This window comes from Myotis yumanensis, unplaced genomic scaffold (genome assembly GCF_028538775.1).
Source record: "Myotis yumanensis isolate MYYU_CA2020_CCGP unplaced genomic scaffold, mMyoYum1.0.hap1 SCAF_22, whole genome shotgun sequence".
Lineage (NCBI taxonomy): Eukaryota > Metazoa > Chordata > Mammalia > Chiroptera > Vespertilionidae > Myotis > Myotis yumanensis.
The window spans coordinates 14461894-14480353 of NW_027223773.1; the positions used below are offsets into that span (position 1 = coordinate 14461894).

At 51.6% G+C, this 18460-nt stretch overlaps 1 long non-coding RNA gene across 1 annotated transcript; it reads left to right on the forward strand.

Annotated features, from left to right (window-relative positions):
* The first annotated feature begins 2232 nt into the window (after window positions 1-2232).
* Window positions 2233-18200, forward strand: LOC138999092 (uncharacterized). The gene is made up of 4 exons (XR_011469319.1): window positions 2233-2438; window positions 14781-15050; window positions 17313-17371; window positions 17652-18200. It is a non-coding gene; the product is annotated as an uncharacterized lncRNA (long non-coding RNA).
* The last annotated feature ends 260 nt before the right edge of the window (window positions 18201-18460 follow it).

An 18460-nucleotide genomic window follows, 5' to 3' on the forward strand; every position in this document is an offset into this window, starting at 1 on the left:
CCACCTCCCTTTTTTCATACCCAACCTTGGTAGACTTCGGTGTCTGTCTCTGGCAACTTCAGACCCCAAATCGAGCATTTTCTAGACTTCTCCAGAACTGGTTCAGGATGCATCATTAGACCCTGCGTAGCCGAGAAGAGAAACAGGAACATTTCTAACCGGGCAAAGGCAGGGCTTCCAGGCCTGCTCGCCCAGGTCCAAAACAGCTTCTATTTATAAAAGGCTCACGTCAGAGGAACTTCCAGTTCTGCTCTCCACGCTGGGAGCTAAGATGCGGCACCTCTGCCGGTTTCCATGACGACCCTCGCAGCTGGGATAATCCCAAACAAACGCCAGAGGACTTGGCGATTTACCTTTACTTTGTGGTCAGATCATCCCCGATTTTTAAAAAGAAAATGCTTGGCCCCTTTCACTGCTGTCTCTCTCGCACCTTCAGGTTTCCCTCGAAGTGGATGGATTGACAAGAGGCCGGGAGGGGTCCCCTGCCCCCTCCCGAGTCTGGGTTTATTCCTTCTCACGGCGACGGGACTCAGTGACTTAGTTTACGAGACACAAGTTGGGCTGTAGAGATCCTGAGGACAGTGGCTCGAAATAGCCGTGTGTTTGTTTCATAAACAAGCTCTGTGGCAGGCTCGCATTTATTTATTTATTTTCCCAAAGAAGAGACTCCTAAGACCAGCATCTGGGTCACAGGCTGTGGCTTCAGGGTTGGGACAGAGGACACAGGGGCGTCTGTCTCCCAGGAAAACCAAGTTTAGCTCCTGAATCCCTGGCTGACGCTCTAACCATCGTCTTGTTTTTCTCTCTGCTCCCCGGGAAGGGGACCCCCGGGAATGCTGCACCCGGTGATGGCAGCGTCGCTCGAGGCTCCATGCGCGGGGATGGCCCCCTTCTCGCTTCTTGCCTGAAACAAGCCTTTTCCAGACGCTCAGCTGGAAACTCGAGGTGCGGAGGGTTTTCCATGGAACTTAGGACAGGACAGTGTGTCGCCAGGGGCGGGGAGGAGGGGTCGCACCACCCTGCTCACCACGGGGCCTGTTTCATCCGGGCTCAGCGTGTGTGCTTCTTGACTGAAGGGAGAGGGCCAGCTTGTGCTGAGGCCTGTGATGTGTCCGGCACTCAGGAGGCGCTGGCAGGCGTGTCAGGTTACTTGGGAGGCAGGACAGCAGAAGAGCCAGGAGCAGGAGCTCTCGTGTCAGAAAGACCTGGCGTTAAATGCTATTTTTCTCACTTATTAGCTGTGTGACACTCAGCTTGTTGCTTAACCTCTCTGAGCCTGTTTCCTTACCTGGAGGACGGGAGAAATAATAAAGTACCTCCTGAAGCTGTTATGACGACTAAGTGAGGTAATGCATGTAAAGCCCCCTGCTGCTACTCAGGGGACATTGAATAAAGGTCTGCTATTATTATTATTTTTTTAAAATATATTTTATTGATTTTTACAGAGAGGAAGGGAGAGGGATAGAGAGTCAGAAACATTGATGCGAGGGAAACATTGATCAGCTGCCTCCTGCACACTCCCTACTGGGGATGTGCCCGCAACCAAGGTACGTGCCCTTGACCGGAAATCGAACCTGGGACCCTTGAGTCTGCAGGCTGACGCTCTATCCACTGAGCCAAACCAGTTAGGGCTGCTATTATTATTTTTATTGATTTTAGAGAGAGAGGGAAGGAGAGAAGAAAAGAGAGGAATAGAGAGGGAGGGAGGGAGGAAGGGAGAGAGAGAGAGAGAGAGAGAGAGAGAAATATCAACGTGAAAGAGAAACATCAGTCGGTTTCCTCCTGTATGTGTCCCAATCGGGGACCAAACCCCCAACCTGGGTATGTGCCCTGACTGGAAATCGAACCTGCAACCCTCCCACCAACTGAGCCACACTGGCCGGGGCAAGGTTAGCTGCTATTGCTGCTGCTGTTGTTAGCAGTAGTGGCCACAGCATCACTCTGTGACCCCAGGAGCATCTCCTATGACAGGACGTTGTTACAGAGAAAGTTCAAGTTCTGAAAGAAAAGCCCAGAATTCCTAAACCTGAACACAAGGCTCCTCGGATGTTGGCCGGATCAATGAGACCAGCGCCGGAGAGTCCCTGCCACTTGGCCCGGAGGTTTGTTGATTCTGTGCTTACCGAGCGCCGGGCACCGCGCTAGGCAACGCGATCCGGGACCTTATGAAGTTGTCGTGGAGACCAGGCCCACAAACAGAGCACTTGTGAGCCATCCACGCGGAGACCGTGTTAGACCGCGTTTCTGGAAGAAGGGCTGGCTGAGTTAAGGAGGGAAAAGTAGCAGTCACTGAGCACCCACTGTGTCCTAGGCCCAGGGTTTAAAGCGTCGTGTTATTTAAGTTTTCATCCATCCTGGGAGGTAGATCTTACGTCCTGTATTAGAGACGAAGAAACTCGGACTCAGGGAGATCTCTGACTTCCAAGGACACACAGTGAGTAAGTGGCTGAGCCAGAACTTGAACCCAGGTCTCCTGGTTCTCAAACCTGGCAGACTGTCTCCTCCCAAATGATAGCAAACATCCTCACCCATCTTCTAGAAGAGGAAACGGGCAGTCGGAGATATCAGGTCACTTGTCCCAAAGAAGCAGCCTGCTGAGCTGGATTTAAAGGCGGGTCTGGCCTGGCCAGTGTTGCTCAGTGGTTGAGCATTGACCTAGGAACCAGGAGGTCACGGTTGGATTCCGGTCAGGGCACCTGCCTGGGTCGCAGGCTGGATCCCCAGTAGCGGGCGTGCAGGAGGCAGCCGATCAATGATTCTCTCTCGTCATTCATTGAAGTTTCTGTCTCCCTCTTCCTCCTCTCTGAAATCAATAAAAAAATATTTTTAAAAAATAAATAGCCCTTGCTAGTTTGGCTCAGTGGATAGAGTGTTGGCCTGTGGACGAAGGATCCGGGGGTCGATTCCGGTCAAGGGTCAAGGGCACGTACCTCGGTTGCAGGCTCCTCCCCACCCGGGCCCTGGATGGGGCGCGTGCAGGAGGCAATCAATTGATTTGTTTCTCTCACATCGATATTTCTGTCTGTCTTTCCCTCTCTCTTCCACTCTCTCTATAAAAAAATCAATGGAGCCCTAACCCGTTTGGCTCAATGGATAGAGCGTCGGCCTGCGGACTGAAGGGTCCCAGGTTTGATTCCAGTCAAGGGCATGTACCTTGGTTGCGGGCACATCCCCAGTGAGAGTGTGCAGGAGGCAGCTGATTGATGTTTCTAACTCTCTATCCCTCTCCCTTCCTCTCTGTAAAAAATCAATAAAAAAAAAAAAATCAATGGAAAAATATCCTCGGGTGAGGATTAAGATAAATAAATAAATGAATGAATGAATGAATAAATAAATAAATAAATAAATAAATACAAGCGGGTCCGTCCATCTGCTGATCTCAGCGTTCCCTTCCCACCTGCCAGCCGACCTGGGCACCTTTCGCTGCACCACAGGAGGGCAAACGCGTGTGACCCATCTGGAGAAGCGGCATCCTGGCTGTGCTCTCACTCGGTGAAGGATGTGGGGTCCACACAGAGGCGCCCACGGGCCCCCTAAGGACAGCCAGGCCCTCAGGTTACAGATTCGAAGCTCAGGCCACTCTGGTCTCCGTCACCTGCAAGCCGCTAGGTGCCCACCTGCCTACACAGCCTGCTCCCTCCCCAAGACCTTCCCCCGCGCTCCCCTCCCCGCCTCCAGCTCCACTCGTGGGCCTGGCAGCTCCTGGGAACGCATTTGTGAGTGGCCAGTGGGTACTATGAATCACTAATTATCACCAGTTTCCACTTCTTGGCTCCTGGTAGCGCTCAGCAAATGTTTGTTTGCAGAGACGGAAAAAAACCGATGGTTAAACCGGGACGCTGATGGACAGACAGCCCGGGAGGATGTGCGGGGCATTAGGCCCGCTGGGTCGCCTCTCAGCAGCGCCACCTGGTGGTTCCACTTGGAACTTCATGAGCTGGGCTGGGGAGCTTGTCTTGGGGTGACGGGCTGGGGTGGGGTGGGGAGCAGAGCTGCTGCTTGGCAACCCCCTCCCAGGGCCTTGTCTACTCTATGAAGGCGCCCAGCCTCACCCCTGCCTACAGGGAACGTTGAGAACCCTGTGAAAAATCGGATGGAAACCATACAACCAGGACATTTACTGTCCTTAGAGAAACATGAGCTCCGGGACCTGTGTTCATCAGCTGATTATGGCAGACACCTCCACGTGTGTCCTCTGAGGTGCGGACAGGTGATCAGACGCACAGTGATGGCCCGTCCCTCACCTGCCTCGTCTCCTTCGGGAATTAGAGAGGAAGAGGCGGGTCTCTAGTTGGACGAGGCCCCTGAGGCTGGGGGTGCCACTGGCTGTGCCTGAGGCTGGGGGTGCCACTGGCTGTACCTGAGGCTGGGGGTGCTGCTGATGGGGACACGGGGTGGGCTCCCTCACTGGGACTCTGGGGTCACATGGTGCCCCAGCCTGGACTCTGCGATCACCCCTGGTCAGGCGAGGCTGTCCATGTCCGGGGCATGGCTCTGCTTGTTCTCCACCGGGCAGGGCTGTGGGCCAAGCTCTGCAGTTGCTCCTGGACGGTGGGGCCTCAGACTCTGCCCCCCACCTGGTGACACTGCTGGCTGCACTTTGTTCAGTTTCCCGGGGGCCACAGTCTGTGCCCCAAAGTTGGGCGGTGCCACGGGTGGGGCTTCTTAATCAGGAGGCCATGGGCTCGGCTCCACCTGGGGCAGGATTGCTGGCTGGACTCTGTGGGCCGGTGAGGCCTCCTCCTGTACCCCACAGCTGGGTGGGGCTGGAGGCAGGCTCAGAGGTCAGGCAGGGTCACTGTCTGGGCTCCCTGCTCAGTGGGGCCAGAGGTTATGCTGGGCAGTTGGTAGGGCTATTGGCTTGCATGCTGCCTGGTGGGCTGTAGGCTGTGTGCTCTGTGGCCCCGGGTATCTGTGGCCTTGCTTCCCCCAGGGCAAGACGGGGCGGGGGGCCTGCAGAGGGTCAGAGGGGCTGTGCCATTTGCTTCCCTGCCTGAGTGAGGCCCTAGAACAAGCTCCAGAGCCTGTGGCCTCACATGAGATGGGACTTCCCACCGAGCTCCCTGCCCAGAGGGGCCACTGGCAGCTCAGCAGGTGGGCAGGGCTGCTGGCTGGGACGTCTGCTAGGGGGCACCCGGCACCTTGAGAACAGACACTGTGAGCCCCGCCTCCTTCTCCAGCTCCATCTGACCCTCCTTGACCCCCATGAGTGAGGCTGTGGGAGCCTAGGGAACTGTCCCCCACCCTGGGCTCTGCTTTCCCCACTTGAGAAACCGTAGGCCCAGAGGGGCCCTCCGTCTGGGCTGTGCTGGCTGCGGAGCGGGGGGCGGGGGGGGGGTAGTGGTCAGAGTGTGGCTGCCCCCCTTCCCCTTCTAAGGGGTCCTTCTCGGGTCTGTGGTCCAGGGGGCCTCCGCCTCCCTCTGGGGTCTGGGATTTCATGGCAGCGTCTTGGAAAATGGCACAGCTGCTATTGTGCTTGTGTGGGGAGCGGAAGTGGTGACCAACCTGTGTCCCCGTCCTGCTGACATCTCCCCTCCTCCTGTTGAGTCTTATCCTTACTTAGTTCATATTAATAAATGGATGTTTGGGTCTTATTTGAATGATTGAGTCTCAAGATAACTAGTCAGTGTGTGTTTGATGGTGGCTTACCGACATCTTGCCAGTCACATCCGTTTCCCTGCCTTGGTGCTGAGGAGTGGGGCTGGACAGGTGGACAATGTGCAGGACACTGGTCTGGCAGCCGTGTCCACACGGAGACCGGCACTTACTATTGTTACGCCCGTGTGCTCCTGGCCCGGCATTCAGCACTCGTTCTCACCCACTCATGACCACGGACACACTCGGGGCTGGATCAGGGGTGGGGAACGTGGGGCCCGCGGGCCGTGTAAGGCCCGAGAAATCATTGGGGCTGGCCCTGCCAAGGCAACCACAGGGGGAACTCAAAATTCAACAAATCCAGGAGCTCTTCCACAGCAACATAAACTTATATTAAGTGAATTATGGGAAGCGAGTGATGTTGTAAACATCCAAGTGGCCCTTGGCAGGAAAAAGATCCCCCACCCCTGGGCTGCCTCATGGAGCAAATGTTTCTCTACTGGTCCCTTTAGGTAGCCTTCCCCACTGCTCAGGCCACCGTGGGGGGCACGGGGAGGCCGCTCTCCCCTCCCCTCTCCTCCCCCCCCCCCCCCCCCCAGCAGCACGCCGGGCACTCCCAGCTCGCCCTGACCCTGGGCACCGGCATGGCATGGAGGAGACAACCTCTCCCGTGATGCCAGTGATTGCTGGATATTAGTGAGCGCTTTTACGGGGCTTCACATGCTGGGAGATCCCCCCCTCCACCCCCGTCCCTCCCCCCCACCCCCACCCCCCTACACACCCCCGGGGCAGTTTGGACAGGGCAGGCCACCCTTACGCCATAACTGTTTCTGCTGCTCTGAAAGCGCTGGTTTTTGTGGGTATGAGGATGCTCTCGGAAGGGAGGGAGTCACGGCTGGGTGTCTCCGGAGTGACTCCCCTAGGATTGCAAGGCGGCGTGCCCGACACTGCCTACAGCCAGAACGGTGGGGGGGGGGGGGGGAGGTGGGGGGGCGTCATCAGGAGAAGGGGTGCTTTCATCCTGGGGGCACCCGTGCCAGTCAAACAGGCAGCCTTGGGCAAGAGGACCCCAAGCGCGCCCCCTAGCGCCCCGCCCAGGTCTGCAGTCATGGGCAATCCAGGCCGTTTCTCCAGGAGGCGGGAGCCAGCGACCTAATGCTGGAAATAAAACTCAGAGAGGGCGGTGTGCAAACAGAGGCCAGAGTGCCCGTCCCACAGGCCATCTGATCGTTAAAGGAGATATTTCCTTTAAAATATATATTTTTTATTGATTTCAGAGAGGAAGGGAGAGGGAGATAGACTCATCAATGATGAGAGAGAATCATTGATCGGCTGCCCCCTGCACGCCCCCTACTGGGGATGGAGCCCGAAACCCAGACATGTGCCCTTGACCAGAATCGAACCTGGGACCCTTCAGTCCGCAGGCCGACGCTCTATCCACTGAGCAAAACCGGCCAGGGCGAGATAGTTCCTTTTTATTGGAGAGCTTTGTGTTCATAAAACCAAAGTGGCAATTAGGTCACTTACTTCTATTATGGGGCATATCACTTGCCAATGTATTTATCACTCTGTTTGCTAAGTTGTATCATCTTTATTTGTTGTGTTTGTTTTTTTGTGTTTGTTTTGTTTTTTATTTTTATTGATTTCAGAGAGAGGAAGGGAGAGGGAGAGAAACATCAATGATGAGAGAGAATCATTGATCGGCTGCCTCCTGCACGCCCCCTGTTGGGGACCAAGCCTGCAGCCCGGGCATGTGCCCTGATGGGGAATGAAATCGTGACCTCCTGGCTCTTAGGTCCACGCTCAACAACTGAGCCACGCTGGTGGGCGTATCATCTTTATTTGTGATTGTAGGATATTTGTTATCTGAAATGCCCCAGTTTGCAGTAATGGTTGGGTTTTTTTCCTTAAAGAAAAGATTAGGAAAGATCTTGGAGAAAACAATGTTATTGGGTTCAGAGAAAACGTAGGAAAATGCCGCAACCTGCAGGGCTCGGGTTCAGGATCTGAAGAAGGGGCCCACGCACAAATGAAAACACTAGTCAAGAAATGTGAAGTAGCCGAAACCGGTTTGGCTCAGTGGATAGAGCGTCGGCCTGCAGACTGAGGGGTCCCGGGTTCGATTCCGGTCGGGGGCATGTGCCTGGGTTGCGGGCACATCCCCATGGGAGATGTGCAGGAGGCGGCTGGTCGATGTTTCTCTCTCATCGATGTTTCTGACTCTCTATCTCTCTCCCTTCCTCTCTGTAAAAAATCAATAAAATATATTTAAAAAAAAAAAAAAAGAAAGAAATGTGAAGTATTAAGGGGTGGGGGCCAGGTGGAGACCTCTCTCTAGGAGAGGCCCTCGGAAACCTGGCCTTGTCTGCTTTTTATTCAATTGTAAATACACATCTTGCCCTCAGTACAGCACGGCAAACCGGTAGCAGACAGACCCAAAGGTCAGTAAATATCGGTCAGGTTCAGTAAACATTTACTTTGAGGCTATTAAGTCAGGAAATTGCTCCGAGCCACCGCGATCTCTACAGAACAATGGTGCGTAGGTCCATCGGCCTTCCGCGTTACCTGGTGCACTCTCATGATAGTATCCACAGTGGACGGCTTCCTGCAGAAAAAGTTAATAAAAACTATTTTGGAAATGAAGTTTACATTTGTGCATGTGCACAAAGGGGAGAGAGAGAGAGAGAGAGAGAGAGAGAGAGAGAGAGAGGACAGATCAGCAGAACCCATCATTTCCTGGAGCATTCAGACATGTTAGACGAGCACACAGTCTGTAGGTACGTCCCATGGGGCCGTGGCAAACCGGGGTCTGGATGAGACCACAGCGGGGTTCCCCTTGTGTCTGTTATATTCTTGGACGGCGGAAATGAGAGTCGCCGTCAGCAACCCAAACACAGCTCCCCGATGTCGCTGGTCACCTCCTGTGTGGAGGGGGACCCACACGTGCAGGAAACAGATGGCAAAACCAGAAGGACTGTCTGACAGCCACGCGTGGCCGTGAAACCAGCCGGAGGCAACATGGCTAACTATGTATCGTTAGCTGTTACATGTTACTCCTGCTGACTCATTTTAAGAATATCTTAATTTTCACAACAAATTAACCAGATTAGGAGAAATAACTACGAAAGTTGGGGTGCAAAGACCTTTGACTTTTGATGCCAATATGCATCCTGGATTATTCTGAAGTCATCCTGTTATGGGGGAATCGGGGTCGCCCTTTCCCCAGGGAGTGCTGGGGTGGGGTTCTCGCACTATCTGGAGAAATAGAATTTTCTGAGACTCGCACGGGAAGAGGAGTGGTTTTTATTTGCGTGGAATTGCATGCCTGGGTTTCCACAGTCCCGTTCCCCTTGACCCAGTCCTGGAAGAAGTGCAACTGGGCTCTCAATGGATCCAAACGCAGAGCCGTGTCCAGCGCTTCCGTTCCATGGTGCAGCTGGGCCAGCTCAGCATCAGGCTAGTTGCATGCAGCCCATTAGCCCATTTGGTGGGGGTGGGAGTGAGGGTGGGGGGGGCGGGGGTGAATGCCAGGGGAGCAGGAGCATGAGGGTCCCCAGCCAGGAGTCAAACGAGAGAGCAAACGAGAAGCCAAAAGGGCCAAGAGAGCCATCTCCTTTGTCGGGGAGTTAAGTATTCTAAACTTCCCGCGCTTGCGCTGCCCAGGCCCGTCCTGGCCAGCGTGTGACTGACAGCAAGCGTCTTCGCTTAGTCACCCAATTCTATGGGCACACACCTGTTCTCCCCCGTCCAGTCCTCCCCCAGCCATTGGGGGGGCGGGTGTGAATAGACTGGTGGCTCCCTGGGGAGCGCACGGCTCTAGCTTCCTGGGGAAGCTGCCCAAATGACATGCCTAACTATCCCGCCTTCCCTTTGCTCCTTTCCTGTTATTTATAACCAGGTTAATTACAACGGTATCAACCCCAGACAGCATATTATTTTATCAGCACTGGCACCAGGCCAGGCCCTTACGTATGGTCTCAAGACCCCCCAACACCTGGGGCTTTTTGCAAAGCCCGAGAAAGGTCCTGAAGTATAATCCATATTTGGGGGACAAAGACACCAAAAGGGGATAAAAGAGGGGCTTCCACCATATTGGTTTGCTCAGATTTTGGAGGTGACTCTGCTGAGACCGCCGGCGTAATAAAGCTGTGAACTCCATTTCTCTAAGCGTTGCTTGTGTTTCTTCGGTCTTCTACAACACCTGTTTGCAGAATTCAGTTCCTTATGGTTGTAGGACTGCGGTCTCCTAGTTCCTTGCTGGCTGTCAGCTCCTGTCCTTAAGCCAGCAACCACACTTTGAACCTTTCTTGTGATTGGAATCTTTGGCTTCTCCCCTCTCTGATGTAAAGGCCTCATGTAATTAGGTCAGGACCACTTGGATGATTTCTCTGTCTTACAGTCAACCAAGATCGTCATGGCATCTGCAGAATCCCTCTTGCCACATTAGGTAACATACGCACAGCAGTGGCAGCCCATCCTGTTCGCAGGCTCCGCCCACACTTAAGGGAGGAGATTATGCAAGGGCAGTGGCTGGTTGCGGATCTTCCTAAAAGTCTGCCAACCACAGCCAGCAATGCAGTAGACTCGCCAAAAAGTGTCTAACCTGAATTCAGTCTCGAGGAAATAGTCAGACAGATCCAGGTCCTACATGACAACTGGCCTAAACTCTTAAAAAATGTCAGTGTCATGAAGAATTTTTAAGAGGCAGGGTGAGTCTCCAGGTTCTAGGAGGTTAAAGAGGTGTGACAGCTAAATGCACTGCATGGTCCTCATTTGCTCTGGATTTTAATACGTCTTATTTGACATTTGGGGGACTACTTGAAGTTGGAATGTGTCTGAAATATTATTGTAACAATGTGATATTTCTTGAGTGGGAATAATGGTGTTACGGTTATGTAGGAGAATGTCTTTGTTCTCAGGAAATACGTGCTAGGACAGTTAGGGGTGAATGTCGCTGTGCCTGCAACTTTCAAATGAGTTAGCAAATATCCTATATAATAAAACCCTAATGTGCAAACCGACCGAATGGCAGAACGACTGGTCACTATGATGTACACTGACCACCATGGGGCAGATGCTCAACATAGGAGTTTCCTCCTGGTGGTCAATGCGCTCCCACAGGGGGAACACCGCTCAGCCAGAAGTCAGGCTCATGGCTGGTGCGCGCAGTGGCGGTGGTGGGAGCCTCTCCCACCTCCACTGCAGGCAGATGGTAAGGAGCAAGGGGTCCCGGACTGCGAGAGCCCCAGACTATGAGAGGGATGTCTGACTGCCAGCTTAGGCCCAATCCCCAGGGAATAGGGCCTAAACCGGCAGGTGAACATCCCCTGAGGGGTACTGAACTGCAAGAGGGCACAAGCCAGGCTGAGGGACACCCCACACACACAGTACACAAATGTCATGCACCAGGCCTCTAAAATATATATATATATGGCGTGAGAGAAAAAGTGAGAGAATGTAATAATTTGTTACTATGTTGTAGAAGACTGAAGAAACCCAGGCAATGCTTAGAGAAATGGAATTACACAGCTTTATTACGCCAGTGGTCTCAGAGGAGTTTTCTCCAAAGTCTGAGCAAACCAATATGGTGGAAGCTCTTCTTTTATCCCCTTTGGTTTCTTTGTCCCCCAAATATGGGATGAGACTTCCAGACCTTTCAGTAGCTTTGCAAAAAGCCCCGTGTGTTGGGGTGGGGGCCGTGAGACCACATCTAAAGGCCTGGCCTGGTGCCAGCGCTGATAACCCCTCCAGGGTTGTGTATTGTTCATGGTTTATGACCTCTGTAAAATGGGAGCATTTAGGTAGCAGGTCTTGCAAGACCAGATTGTGGAGAACGGGGCAGTGACTTAATTATCGGTTATCAAGAATGTACATTAGGTTACTGGCACAGATTCAGATTGTTAGCCTCCCCCAAACATCAGGGTTACATTGGAATTAGCCTTTTAGCTTTCTCACAGGAAGAAGGTATATGGGTGTTCATTGCATTACTGTTTTTCAGTAGGTTTAAAAATTTCCAGAAATAAACATTGGGGGGAGGGGGAGGGAATATAATGCAAAAAAAAAAAAAATATTGCAATGATGTGATTTTTCCCTCCTGCTAAAACATTTAATTAAAAAATAGTTCTTTCTGTGGCCCAGTAGCTGGTTGAGCCTGTGCACCGAAAGCTTGCTGATCATTTATTCTTCACATGCAAACTCTCCCTCCAAAGCTCAGTGCAAAAGCCAGGGTCTCCCACCACCTCTCTCCCCCCTCATCTCCTTCCCTCCTCCAGGCTGCCTCCTCCCGCCACGCCCGCCTCCTTGCTGTTTCTCAAGCACCATCGCAGCCTTGCCTCCCACACTCCTGGCTCCATTCTCATAGCTTCCTGCTCAGATGTCACCGTGTCCCTGAGCCCTTCCCTGCCACCACCCTATTCAGCGCAGTAAGCCTGGCCCCTCCACATCCTAGCACTCTGTCCCCAGCCCACTTTGCTTTCCCCCGAACCTCATTCCTGCCTAAATGAAAACTTCACTAGGTCTCAGTCTATTGTGTTCAATTTCTTTTTAAATATATTTTTATTGATTTCAGAGAGGAAGGGAGAGGAAGAGAGATATAAAAACATTTAATGATGAGAGAGAATCATTGATTGGCTGCCTTCTGCAAGTCCCTTACTGGGGAATTCAGCCCACAACCCAGGCATGTGCCCTTGACGGGAATCGAACCCGGAACCCTTCGGACGCTCTATCCACTGAGCCAAACCAGCTAGGGCTGTTGTGTTCAGTTTTTCCTTCAGTGCCTAAAACAGTGCTTGGTATATAGTAGGTGCTCAATATATTTTGAAAAAAATATATGAAATAAGTATATAAATTGATATGTAAATAAATATAAAAAGTAAATATTAAAATATTTTTGAAATTTTAAAAAAGAGCTTTGGCATACAGTAGGTATGCAATACTTTTTAAAATATATATTTTTATTGATTTCAGAGAGGAAAGGAGTGGGAGAGAGAGATAAAAACGTCAATGATGCCGAAACAGGTTTGGCTCAGTGGATGGAGTGTCGGCCTGCGGACTGAAGGGTCCCGGGTTCGATTCCGGTCAAGGGCATGTACCTGGGTTGCAGGCACATTCCCAGTGGGAGATGTGCAGGAGGCAGCTGATCGATGTTTCTAACTCTCTATCTCTCTCCCTTCCTCTCTGTAAAAAATCAATAAAGTATATTTTTAAAATAAATAAATAAATAAATAAATAAATAAATAAATAAAAGTGGCCACACCTAGTGAGTGGCTGGTGCATCTACGTTAAAAAAAAAAAAAAATGTCAATGATGAAAGAGAATCATTGATCGGCTGCCTCCTGCACAGCCCACACTGGGAGACTGAGCCTGCAACCTGGGCATGTGCCCTGACCGGCTATCGAACCGTGACCTCCTGGTTCATAGGTCGATGCTCAACCACTGAGCCATGCTGGCCGGGCCCGAGTTAAGTATCGAGGTCAGATCCGTTCAGGCAAGAAGAGCTAGAAAGGCATTTTGCTCAGAAGGAGGAATATGGGCATAAGCACGCAGGCATGGAATCGCATTGTGAGTGGGGACCCGCAAGCCTTTCAGTGTAATTAAATAATGAAGTATGAGGAGGAAGGGGGAGGGCAGAGAGCTGGCATTGTATACAGGGGCCGGCCAGATCGGGGACACCGGTGTATCCCAATAGGGATTCTAAAACAGCCCAGATTCCCTTATCAAGTGAGTAGGAGTCCTGCAAGGACGAAGGCAAGGGTTGTGTTGACATTTTTAATGTGCCCAGCACCTGGCTTGGTGCTTGCAAATGCCCAATAAATGACCTCCGTACTGAAATACTTTGGCGCTTCAGAGGAGGGTTCTGGTGGGGGCTGTACCCACCAAGTGTACAGTGTTCGTCCTGTTCTCTCCCTTTTCTCTTGAGTCGGTCTCCTGTGACGGTGGGTTCTCAGAGTGTGGTCTTGGACCAGAACATCAGCACTACCTGGGGCTTTGGTAGAAATGCAGATTTTCAGACCCTCCCCCCTCCCTCCCTCTCCCCCTCCTGCAAACCCATCGAAACAGAAACTCTGGGGGTGGGGCCCCACAATCTGTGTTTCAGCAACACCTCCAGGGGCTCCTGATGCAGGATGAAGTTGGAGGATCATGGTCTGTAAGTATGGCCACTTCAGTAGCACCATGCATGCCCACCGGGAGAAGTTTTTGAACTGGTATCTGTATATTGTCTATTGAGAATCATTAGGCTTTTAGGCACCAGCAAGCAAATTGTTCTGAGATTTTTAATCACGATTTTATGTGATGATTGTTAATGAGGACAGTTCCAGTTTACCCTGTTGGTTGATTTGCCATCTATCTTTGCAAACCTGTTTGCTCATCTTTCCCGTTCATGACCAGCACCCCGGTGGGAACCTAAGTGCCCCAGATGATAGCTTATGATAGCTTAGCTCTCCCAAGTGGCGCTGGGGCATCGTGAGGGTACCTGGGTATCCGGAGGCTGCTTCCTAGGAAACATAATTGATTTGATTCAAACATGCTCCCTGTGAGTGAAACCAATTGTATTAGTCAGGGTTCCAGAGATCCAGAACCAATAGGGTCTGTGGAGGACGGGGGGCGGGGGGGGAGGGGGGGGTGGGGGGGCGCGGGCGCGGGCTGGGGGCGGTGTGGAGAGAGAGAGAGAGAGCGCATCTGCAGGGCGGGCCACTGGCTAGAGACCAGGGAAACATTGATGTTGCAGTCTTGAGCCCAAAGGCAGTCTGGAGGCAGAACTCCTCCCCCAGGACTTCAGTCTTTTCTCCAAAGGCCTTCAACTGATTAGATGAGGCTCACCCACAGGATGGAGGGAAGTTTGCTTTATTGAAACTCTGCTGGGTTAAATATTTTCCAGAAAGTAATTTCAGCCCTAGGCGGTTTGGCTCCGTGGATAGAGCATCCGCCTGTGGATTGAAGGGTTCTGGGTTCGGTTCCGGTCAAGTGCACATGCCCTGGTTTCGGGCTCAGTTCCCAGTGCGGGGCATGCAGGACGCAGCGGATCACCGATTCTCTCTCATCATTGACGTGTCTATCTCTCTCTCCCTCTCCCTTCCTCTCTGAAATCAAAGCATATTAAAAAAAAAAAAAGGTACAGAAAAATCTAGGAAGTTTTCTAGATTTAAAAAAATGTTGGAATTACAAAAAACAATTTTTTTTCACAGCAACTTGAACATGTGTGTTTGGCCAAAACTGGATACCATCGCCTAGCCAGCTGACATATAAAGGGAACCATCACACCAGCAAACTATGGGGAGACCTAAGTTTCCCATACTGGTTTTTCCACTCTGAAAAACACCTAAGTGTTTACTTGAGGTGTCATGCAGCCAAGAACATATTCTGGCTCAGAGATATGCCAGCCTGATAAGCTCCCAATGAACCTGACTTCTTTTCCCAGCTGGGCTGAAACCAGAGTCAGGACACTTATAATGAAGGTGAGTGTGTGAGTTTACCAACACCTCATCACTCCTTGTCTGCTAAGCATTAGCAAGGCTTGGGTGGTCAAAGTGATTCTCAGTTGAGGTGATTGTGCTCCCATTCCCACCTCTGGGGACATTCTGGAGACAATTTCAGGTGTGTGTGTGGGGGCGGGGGGGGGGGGCGCGGGGCGCTGCTATTTGCATCTAGTGGGTAAATATCCTCCAATTCAGAACAGCCTCCGGCCAACAAACAATTTTCTGGCTATAAGTATCCATGGTGCCAAGGTTGAGAAACCCTGATATAGACTTAAGGGCAAAATAGAAACTTAATAAACAACGTAAAGAGCTGGAGCTCTAACCTCCTTAATCATTTTTTATCTTACAGTTTTTTAATGTTTTTATTGATTCAGAGAGAGAGAAGAGGGGAGAGGGGAATAGAGAGATAGAAACATCGATGAGAGAGGAACATCATTGATCAGCTGGCTCCTGTATGCACTCCTACTGGGGATGGAGCTTGCAACTTGGTTCCTGGGTCAATGCTCAACCGCTGAGCCACACTGGCCAGGATGTACATACTTTTTCTTGACAGTAATTTTGATAGTTTGTTTGTCTTTTTGTAGTATGGAATCTGGAAGATGAATGCTGATGTCAGTGGCACAGTTCCTATCCTTTGGCTTCATCTATTTTTATAAGACCCAGTTTCATAGGCCAACTCCAGCACAATTTCCTTCTTGTAGATCTTTTGCAATTGATGAATTTTCTTTTCTTTCTCTACCACATACCACAGGCAGCAAGTGGAACCCAGCGAGTGCTGTGTATTTGTTGCAATCTGTCCCCACAGACTTTCTGTCACAAAAGCATGAATTTGGATAAAGGAAATAGTAAAGACCTGAGAACAAACCGAACCAAATAAATGAGAAAAGCCTTATCTAAGACCACTAATGTGGCAATACGAAAATTTAGTCTGTCTGCCTAATCCTTCTGAACACCTAATCTTAAATCTAATCTGTGGTCTTCTACTTGTATCTTAGGCCCATAACTTTGGGGTGATGACTGATACCTCCTGTTCACCCATACATGTAGTCCATTCTGTTACCAAATCGATTTTCCCATTTCAGTGGCTGAATGGGATTTAAAAGCAGCACCTCTATATCCAAGCATCAGTGTTCCAATCTCAATGCCAAAGACTAGGTGGTTCCGTGTGTTGGGGTCCTGCCCCAGCAGGTCCAGGGTTCCCAAAGGTGTGGACGGAGTCGGCGAAGAAGGAAGGACACGGAGACAGCGTTCAGTTGATCAGCAGCCTAGCCAGGTTCTCTAGTCAGGTTCTCCAGCCAGGTTCTGTCTCCTTAATCATTTTATTTGCATCTACATTTCTCTCTCCAAATACATGATATCAATATATGCCCGTTTAAGGGTTATTTTGAATCTAAGTAAATTTTGTTGTTTGCCAAGTTCCCAACTAAAGAAGAATAAAATTTCTCTGTACCTACTGCTTGAAGAGACAGCTGGAAGGAAGTGGCAAGAGAGAGAGAGAGAGAGAGAGAGAGAGAGAGAGAGAGAACCCCGTTTCTGTTAAGCAGAAGACAAGCACAAACACATGATTGCGATCAGAAGCCTGAGACATCACTTCTTGCTTCATCACATTGCTTGGCTTAGGCCATAATTTTGTTTGACTCCAACTCCCTGCTTACTCAACACGAGGCCTTCACAGCTGAGCAAGGCTGAGGAAAACACCTGTGGCCAACCAGTCTTGCTTTAAATTTACGATCGCTCATCTCGGGAGGGTGGGCACGTCTTTCCCTGGACCATCATTCGTCCTCCCACCCTCCTGACAGACCCCTTCATGCTTGATTCTGTTTCCTCAAGCCTCAGGCTTGCATAGAGGCGTGGTTTCCCACTTCATGCAGAAAGTTACACAATCAGAAGAGAACTGTAAGGAGTTCTCAGGGCTACACCTATGCGTCTCCCTGCATTGATGCCCAAAGGCTCTGACTTCCCCCTCATATCATCGACACACTGTTCAGGATCCGTGTGTGCACTGTCCTGCCCTGTCTTTTACTTAAGGATATCCCACCAGCACTTTCCCTTTTCCTCCCTAGTCATCAATATTCTCTCTCTCTCTCCTGGATAATTTACATCAGTTAAAAGGCACCAAAACAAACAAACAAATTTCTCTTGATGTCCTTTCTTCCAACTTTTGCCCCTTTTCTCTTTTCTCCTTCATAATAAAACTGCTTGAGTTCACTCTGTGAGATGCTGGCTTCCTCTATTTTACAGAAACTGCCTTGTGAAGACCCCCCAGACCCACCACGTTGAGGCACGAAGCGCAGAGATTGGTAAGAGACTGGGTATGGGGAGATAGGCCCAGGTCTGAGTATTTTGCAACGTTCATTGTGCTAAGACCACGTGTTCTAAAATTCTGTAGCACACGAGGGAATTTCCGACTTGTATTAGCTGCTTTCCCTGTCAACAGAAACTGCTGACTCCCCATTGCGGCTTCGCTTCACAGGAGCCGTGACTGCCGTACATTTCCTAGGGCAGGTCATGCGCACACCTGCTGGCTGCCTAATGGACCCAGAGTGCATTTCCTGAGCCACCATTCATCTCACTTTGCAGCTCAAATGGCAGGACTCTTCCGGGAATTATTTCCCCGCGGAGCTTCAAGGTTAACAACGGGGTCACCGACCACGAAGAGGTGTCTCCGAGGGGTCTGACCACGGGGCTCGCTGCCGCCGCCTCCGCAGAGTCAGGCCCTGGGCAGGGCTGGGATGATCCGTGGAGACCTCACACCCTGACATCACTTGTCCCACGTGCTTCAAAACCAAAACGGTATCTTGGTGGGGGCAGTCCCCTCCAATCATCAGGTTTTCTCGAACTCTTTAATATATATTGATTTCAGAGAGGAAGGGAGAGGGAGGGAGAGAGAAACATCGATGGGAGAGAATCAATGATCCTCTGCCTCCTGCACGCCCCACACTGGGGTGGAGCCCGCAACCCAGAATCGAACCGTGACCTCCGGGTTCATAGGTCGATGCTGGGGGTCACAAGCTCTTTCATTTGCGCACCCCATCCTGTTGCAAACATAACGGGCTCCAGCCAAAGCCGCCGCCTCCGGGGCGCCCCCCTGCGGTCTGAGCTGAGCTGGGCCATCGACAGGACGTAGGAAAGGCCGCCGTCCGCTCCTGCCAGGCCTGGAAGCGGATTGGTGGGGAAGGCGTGGGAGGGGCGTGGCCTGTGCGCTACGCGGGCGTGTCCTGTGTGCGACGGGGGCGGGGGGGTGGCCTTGCGCGGAGGGGCGTGGCCTGTGCGCTACGCGGGCGTGTCCTGTGTGCGATGGGGCGTGGCCTGTCTGCGACGGGGGGGGTGGCCTTGCGCGGAGGGGCGTGGCCTGTGCGCGGCGGCGCTTGAGGGTTGTCGGGAGCGCG